The sequence below is a fragment of the Centrocercus urophasianus genome, unplaced genomic scaffold, assembly GCF_019232065.1.
Source record: "Centrocercus urophasianus isolate 14NV4802_14NV808 unplaced genomic scaffold, USGS_Curo_1.0 seq_40, whole genome shotgun sequence".
NCBI lineage: Eukaryota > Metazoa > Chordata > Aves > Galliformes > Phasianidae > Centrocercus > Centrocercus urophasianus.
The window spans coordinates 2,462,292-2,470,021 of record NW_024884978.1 but is presented as its reverse complement, the minus strand read 5'-3'; the positions used below and the strand labels follow the sequence as shown (position 1 = coordinate 2,470,021).

Here is a 7,730-nt window from a genome sequence, read left to right as displayed (position 1 = left end):
TGCGGGCGGGCCCGGCCGGAGCCGTGGGGGCCGCGGGGCTCTCCCGAGGGCGCGGAGCCGGGGGCGGGCGGGCGGGTGCGGCCCTGAGAGCGGCGAGGCGGGGGCGGCGTGGGGGGCGGCCCGGGGAGCCGGGGCGGGGAGGGGGGGGCTCGCATAAAGCCGGCCGTCCCCGGCTCGGGGGTGCTCCGTAGGGAGGGCGGTGCGGGGCGGCTTCGGGTCGTGTGCCGGGTGGGGTGGGAGGGGACGGGCAGCGCCGGCCAGGAAATGCCGGAATAAATAAGTGGGGGAAAATGGGCTTAGGTAGCGGGGTCTGTGGAAAAAGAAGTGGTGAGGGTTTAAAGGCCGCTTTAAAACGAGTCCTCCGAGCGAGGCGGGCTCGGCACGGGAGGGGGGGGGGTTGTTTTTTTTGCAGGGAGGCTTTGTGAGGGCCGCGGGGATCCCGAGGTCTCCTCCTGTACGATGCTGCTGTTGTGAAACTGCAGATGGGAAAGTTTATACCGCAGGTTGCCCTGTGGCCCTCTTTTGTTCGGTCTTTTTTTGATTGTATTGTTTTTTTTTTTTTTCCCCTTTTTTTTGAAGCAGGTCCCCAAGTAGAGCTGCTCACAGCCTTCCCCCTCTTGAGGAGTTCAATGAGTCGTGTCCTGTTATTAATATCCAAACAATTGGATTTGTTTGGATTCGGCGTGCTGTTGGTGGAGCTGTTGTTTGATTGCAGTAATGTGATTAAATGTATCATTGATGGAGGTTCAGAAATGTAGGGAAATGGTTGCAAGTTTGTTTTTTCACTTACTGACCAAATGAGTGTGAGTTCACATGGTAATGGGGCTTTTGTTTTTATCTAAGTCACAGTGAGCTTCAGCTGGAGTTTTAAAATAATGCATTTAGTTCTCAGTTTAAGACATAAAATCAATCAGTTGCAGTACCAAAAATGTCCTAAAAAGGCATCTCCTTGTGTAGGGATGGGATGTATCATGGCTGGTCTTGTTGAGGTGACTTCAATTGGTGGGGCTTTCTGGTGTTGGTCTTCCCGGTCAATATTATAGTGGAAACAAGGGAAAGGATGAAATATTCCTCCTTTTATAACGTATTACTTTCAGGAGAAATTTTACTCTCCTAAAATTGAATGATACAACTAAATTACATGAGATGCTTTGCAAGTGCATGATTTTGTTTTGTTTTTCCCCGAGACATTGGCAGAACAGAGATTTTAAAATGAGATTTCTTAAATTGTTATTTGAATATTGGCAAGTCTGTGTTTTGAATGGCAAAGCCTGTTTGCTGGGGTGAAGAGCTGGCTCTGAGCTTACAGCTGGGTGAGGGCAGAGCATGGCAGTGACCACCACCATCCTCCTCCTCCACATGCAGAAAGAGGGATTTGCCTGTGGATGAAACAGGCCTGGGTAGGCTGAGCTTCCACTGCAGAGAAATTGTGAGTGCTGGAAGCTGAGTTCAGCTTTCTTTGTTCTTTGATTAGCAGAGCCCTTCTTTATTGGTGAGTTACGTTTGCATTTTGCGTTGAGGGGCATGGTTTAGTGAGTGCTGTTGGTGATGGGTGGGTGGTTGGACTGGGTGATCTTGAAGGTCTTTTCCAACCTTGGTGATTCTGTGACTCTGTGAAGTGAAGGAGCATTTTGTGTGTTATTACTGATACAATTGAGTTATCTTTGTAGTATGTCATGAAAGCACGAATTACTTAAAAAACAAACAACAGAAACAGAGAGAAATCCAACTTCTGTTGTCACATCTCACCTGTGTGGATTCTGGAGTATGTATTTCTCATCCTTTATTCATATGACTGCTGTGCTTTTTTCAGTGAGTTCAGATACATTTTTCTGTGGAAGAGAGAGATGCATGCACAGTGATAGCTCTAGGACTCAAGAGATTGTGATAGGAAAGTGGTATGTTATTTTTTTATTATGGAGTCTTTTTGTCTCTCCCAGCTGACTGGAAATTAAAGAAAGATGTAGAAGCTGCATGTTAAGCTGTATTTTCACCCAGTTCTGCTGCTTGATCTGCCAGGCTGTGGGATCTTGTTGATTTCAGAGAAGTTGCTCCTGGGCTTTGGGATCTGTATTTGTGGATCTGGTTGTAGGATAAGGGCTGTGGTTTGCAGACAACGTGTTGAAGGTTACGCTCAGATATTCCCATCTCAAGGGAGAGTGAAGAGCAATTGTTTCCAAGTGGATGGGGTACAGGCCTGGGCCTCGAGAGATTTGGGCTGTGTGATGAAAATCCCTTCACCTGTTCATGATTTCTTTTAAAGGAATGTAAAATAGGAGTCATGAATCTTGTAAAGAGTTGTGACGTCTGTAGATGAGAGAGGCTATATAAAAGCTAGGCAATATTATTACTGATCTTTTCTGATTTTTAATTTAATAGTCTGATGAAATATTTTCTCCGGTGTATGCAATTACATTTGTTACTAGAATCCACTTGGAATTATAGCTGGATATTCTTCCTGACTTTTTTTTTTTACTGCTGTTTAGTACCATCTTGTTTGCTACTGCACTGTATTCTAGATATTCTCATTTTAGTAATGGCAGAAGCAGTTGCTGGAGCAATTCAGATGATTAGTTGAAAGCCCTTGAAGCTTTCACCTCCCTGGTATTCTCTCTTGAGGTCAGTGGTACCCAGATAGGTCTGGTAGCAGGAGTGAAATCTCAATTAGAGAAGTGTTTTGTAATAACATAACTCCTGTCTCCAGCGTGCGGCCTGAGTAACTCAGGAAAGCCATGGGAGAACAAGGAAGGATGGTGTTGTTCTAACCTAGCTTAGGGGTAGGTGGTTGGGCAGCCAGCCTTCCCTCTGTCTTGGCGAGCAGTAGGCCAAGAATTTTAGCAGGAATGTGAATCCTGGCTGTAATGTTTTCTTAGCGTTGTATCTGGGGGAGCAGATTGAGGTCCTGTTCCCAGAAGCAGATCCCCAGTGTTCCTCCGTGCCCAAGGGGAGGGGACAAAATTTGGCATTCCCATCTTTCCTTCTTTCATGGTAGTCCTAAGGCGAGACCCCTTTGTCACCACAGGCAATATGTTTTTCTCCATTTGAGTGGACGTGTTGTGGAGCAGATTACCAGAACAAACAAGGCCTTCCTTTTCTTATTTGTCTTGCTATTTTTTCCTATGGCCTTTGGCAATAGCCAGCACTTGTATTTATATATATCAGTAACATATTTAAAGATATCATAGTTCATACGCTTGTAGACTGCTGCAGTTGTCTTTTTATTTTTTTTTTTTCCCCACCAAGCAAATAAAGAAAGAGAACATTGAAAAAGAGGCCACTCTTTCAAAAGTTGGCACACAGCATTGATGTGCAGTGAGGTTTTGATCAGTATTTGGGGATGGCGATGGACGACTCGACTATCTGTGGTGAAACTGGGAGTCTACAATGTTAGACTGCTCTACAGAAACAGGGCTTCTGCTGGTTTTATTGTGGTGGTATTGGTATGTAATTCAGGTTCCACGTTCAAAACCAGTCTTGCTAATGAAGATTTCATCTCTTCACACAAATGTTTACAGTGTGAGGTTTCAGCAAGAGGCGATCTCTCGTGTCTGAGGAGGAGAGGAAAGTGAATGTTATTGTAGGAAAAGAAGTCCTTAGCAATGTAAGCAGGCAGATTCTAATTACTCAGGCGTGCAGTTTTGTAGTTGTTGTTGCATTTCCACTGCACCGATGGTTAAAGGATGCCTGATGTAGATATAATATAATATGCAAGTATTTCCTACCATTTGTAAGTCAATTCTTTGTCATCGATCTAATAGAAATGCACTGATTATTTCCCCAGTCTTTTCTCAGAATCCTCCAAAAAGCCAGGCAAGAAGCCATGGGTTTCAGTCTTATTGCTTTGTAAATGAAATTTTACTGCACTGAAACATATGAGTGGTTACCATTGCCCCATCCTAGTTGTGAATGAGACCCAAACTGTCTCGATCTGAGCTGCACAGAGTCCTTGTCAGGCGTGCAAAGGCTCTCCCTTGTACTCCACAGCATTCCCACGAAGCAGTAGGTGTGAAGTGCTGCAGAGTCGATGGGAAGAGTTTCTGGAAGTTATTTTATGTGGAGAGAGATTTTGGAGGTGGTGACTGTAAACTGCTGTGTGATTTGTTTCTGTTGGTCTCAGGAAGTACCGCTCTTGGGACAAATGGCATTGGCTGAAGAGGATGTTTTTCAGGATAGCGTGTGCTCTGGGGAAGTAGGTTTCGTGATCTGTTCTGTTACAGGCAGCAGGAAGGCTACTGATCTCAGAGCAGAAACAAAAGAAAAAGAGTAGTAGAATTATGTCACGTGAGAAATTGTAAATGTTGGAGGGGCAGGAAATAAAGGTCAGCAACGTGAGCAGTGCATGGGTTGTTGTAAGCTGCTCCTGGGGTAGTTAGTGTTATTTGGAAGCAGTCTTTCAGACTGTGAATTACATGTTGGTTTTTTTTCCTCTTCGTAATTATATACTGCAAAAAATACAGTATTCATCAAAACACTAAAAATTACACTACTTAAATAAGCTTAGAAAGATTTTTTCAGAGCCCTCCAGACCCCACAGCAAAGGGAAATACAACAACAGCGTTAGCAAAGCAGCACAAGTGTTTAAATTGCTGGAAAATATTTAGTGGTTCAGCAAACCAAGAAAGTAGCAAATCTTTGTGGACATAATAAATGGAGAATGCTACAAAATGAAAAGCATAGTGGTTTTGGCAGCATGTTAAATAGTGTTTCTTCCCTGTTTATCTTCTCTACGTTATCTTAAGATAACTGATATTTTAAAAATGATAATTTCATTTTATTCTGGGGTAATTCTGGGGGGAGGATGGACTGTATGTTTGTGTTTCTGAGCGGTGATCTTTTGCCATCTGAATTCCCTGCAGCTGGTTGGGATTCCTGGATCCTGCTCACAGCTGATCCCTGCCATCCCAGCAGCCAGAACGTGTTGGACTCTCGTCTGCACAGGAGGTTGTTAAGGAGAATGTTTTCATAGCTTGCTTCTGAATCTCTGCTAGCACAGCGTTGTAGCTGAGTGCTGCGAGTATTTTGCAAAAATTGTTTTGGATTATAGTTGTTTAGGCTAATAGCTTTGAGGTAACTGTACTTGGGCCATATCTTAAGGCAGTGGCACGTTTGGAACGGTGCAGGGCAGTTGTTTTGACGTTGGAACTGATGGATATTACTTGGCTGTAGCTTGGTTTGTATTTGTTTGCCTAGGCTAGGCAACGTTTTTCTTCTCCCAAAGCTTTGTCAGAATGATTCCGTTAACCACAGTGGGGTCGTTACTCATTGCTGCTGATGTCTGTTTTTCGAGTGGGGTTTAAAAATATGTGACTGCATCTCTAATGTTCGTTTTGAAAGGAATGAGTGGAGAGAACCCGATGGGTTGGGAGAACTTTGCTGTGCAACTGGTGTTGTTTGGGGTTGGAGTTCTGGGGCTGCCCACGGGGTCTGCTGTGAGAGGAGTTTGGGAATCCATATCCTGATCTCAGGAGAGTTCTAGAAATTGAACCTGTTTGTGGTATTGCTTTCCTGCATTTTAGGAGAGGAAATAAGGAAGTTGTAAAAGCATTATCTGGATGCAGAAGGGTAATATCATTAAAATATGGAGTTAGAAGAATATTCCTCAAGCCGAGGTTAGCTATATTATGCCTTATTATTTGAAACAGAGCCACGCAGAGATGAGTTTGAAAGATTATTTACAATAAAGATAGCGATTTTTAATGGTGGAGGTTTGTTACTGCTTTGAACTTTCAAACTGGTGCACAAAAATACCACATGGTTGCATAATAGGCAAGGTTTGAGGGAAGGAGTTTGGGCTATCTGTGGATGGCATGGTGCTATTGAGCCTGGGACCCTTTTGTGCAAAGTGCTATGAATGTGTAACAACAAATTTGGTCACAGTGTTATTTGCTGTGATAATGAATGTAAGTTCATTATGATGCTACAGAGAAGATTTAAATGTATTGAAAGAAGACTTTGCTGTTTTGTGTCACAACCTTCGGGCAAATTTCTGCGTTTGCTTTAGGAACTGTGCACTGTTTGCTGGTATTCAGCATGAAGAGTTTTGCATTCTTTTCCTTCTTGAATGAATTGAAAGAGTAATTCAGAGTAGTTCATGCTTTGCTTCTCGAGCAAGAAACAGGGCTTTTAAATTCAACTCTACAGTGTGTACCTGTAGCAACTGATGATCTGAGCTGTGATTTTTTGGGTAGATCTCTTACATGTATGGTTATGGTGCCTTGCATGTAATGGTGGAGAAACATATTGTGAAAAATTTGGAGCTTGACACTTGAGAAGAGACTCGGCATCACGACAGTATTAATGTTGAGCAGAGGAAACTTGGATTGAACTGCTGGGCTTTGAGGCTGTTTTGCTGGTGGAGGAAAAATGGGAGAGTTAGTATGGGGCTTTCCAAAAGGAAAGAAGAAAAGGGAAAGAATTTCCTTGTTTTAAAAAATACTTTCAATAGTGAAATCCAAATATAAGTTTGTTAGGAGAAGCTGAGATTTGAACATGAGGCCAAGTGAGGAGCTGCTAAGTTTGGTTCTGTCCCTGAGCCTGAGGAGGTCTGTGAGTGTTGGCCAGTGGGCTGCGGGCAGTTGCTCTCTGCAGGCCGTGCTGTGAGCAGCACTTGGGCTCACTTGGGGAGCTGCCGTGCCATATGGTGTTGCCTTTAGGCTTCTGCAATACATTCGTAGATATCATTACGTGTGGAAATGGTGCTTGGGAACCTTCTCTGCCATCCTTCTGCATTCATTGGTCGCATTGTTTTGTAAACGCTTGGCGTTTTGGAAATGGAGTGACGTGTTTAGTCATACGTACCTACATGTCATAGCACAGGCGTAGCTCAGGAAGGGCTTTTGGCAGTCGTGTGACTCAGCGGAGAAGAATATTGGTAACTGCGTGACTGATAAGTCCTTAACATTAATGGAATTCGTTTTTTTTGGTCAAAATCATTACTGAACATTATATTGTGAAATGTGCAGAGGCTTGGGAACGAGGCCTGGTCGTGTTACTCAAGTGTTTGAGAGGCTCTGCCATGGGCAGGCAGCTGTAAGTGCTGCGGGTCGGGACGTTTTAAACAGCTGTAGAACGTGGGTGCCATCTTCTCCTGCACCACTGCAGGAGTTTGGAGACCTGTAGGCTGGTCCTGCACCACGCCTGTGCTGTAGTGATTTTAGCCTTTGTTTTCCTTGGCTAAATGTCATTAAGAGAAGCCAAGATTGAATTACCTTTGTAATGCATTTTTTTACAGTAAGTAATTGGTGATGTTGTTATGGGGATAAAACGGTAACCACGAGACAATATTTCAATTAAAATGCCCTCATCTTGGGTATGTGTGAGAAACTCTGCTCTGAAAAAGCAGCAAGAACATATATGGGAAAAAACCGATGTGGAATACAGGCTGCTGCTGTTGCCCAGTTATTATGAAAGACTGTTTATGTGAGGATTTTCTAAGAAGGAGCCAAAAGAACTTTAGGTGGGGCAGAAGCACCGCCTGTTATGATGTTACCTGATGCTTACTATTATGCTGTTACTTGCCAAATTGTAATTATTTTGGGCTGAAATTTCCCATGGTAGCTGTCTGTCTCAGGCCATCTTTTTGGTCACTGTAGAGGGAATGAAGGGTTCTGCTGACATGATTGAGTCTTTCTAAAGAAGTTGGACCAAATATATTCTTCTGTTCACAGTAAAAAGAGCAGTAAAAAAAAAAAAAAAGTGCTGGAACTCGGCTTTGCAGGAAGATGAGAAGA

At 43.6% G+C, this 7,730-nt stretch overlaps 1 protein-coding gene across 3 annotated transcripts in view; it reads left to right on the top strand.

Annotated features, from left to right (window-relative positions):
- HELZ (helicase with zinc finger) overlaps positions 1–7,730 on the top strand; it is a 72,595-nt gene that overhangs the window by 285 nt on the left and 64,580 nt on the right. The gene's annotated exons all lie outside the window — the stretch shown is intronic.